Source organism: Oryzias melastigma, linkage group LG1 (genome assembly GCF_002922805.2).
Source record: "Oryzias melastigma strain HK-1 linkage group LG1, ASM292280v2, whole genome shotgun sequence".
NCBI lineage: Eukaryota > Metazoa > Chordata > Actinopteri > Beloniformes > Adrianichthyidae > Oryzias > Oryzias melastigma.
The window spans coordinates 31689667-31690204 of NC_050512.1; positions in this window are offsets into that span (position 1 = coordinate 31689667).

Here is a 538-nt window from a genome sequence, read left to right on the forward strand (position 1 = left end):
ATATGTAAAGAGCAAAGTTTGTTATTTTTTTAAGCTGAAGTGAATTGTGTGCTCACATTGGATTCATCCATGGACGGATGGATGGACGGATTGTGTGCTACCTTTGTAACTTGTGATCCAAAATGTTTGAGTGACTTCATCTCACTCTTCAAAATGGTTCTGGTTGTCAAAGTAAACAGTCAAATAAAATCATTACATTGTTTCCTTTAACTTCACAATACTGCAGTTCCCTTTAATAAATGTTGACAATTTGTACCAGTCCCGCGTGTCTTTTTTGAGTCTAAAGTTATAAGAAAAAGTGGATGTGCCATACTTTTACCTGACAGGGATATGATAGGCTCCAGCAACCATGTGACCCTAAAAGTCATTATGCCGGATTTTATATATATTAGCAGTGCAGAGCAGTATAAGCTCACACCTGCTTTAAAGACAAACAAGGAGAATAGCTACAACAAAAAAGGACCACTGACTCTTCAAGGTGTGCAGATTAACAAGAGATAATCATCTAATAAAGAACTGTATGGATTTCAGCCCATGT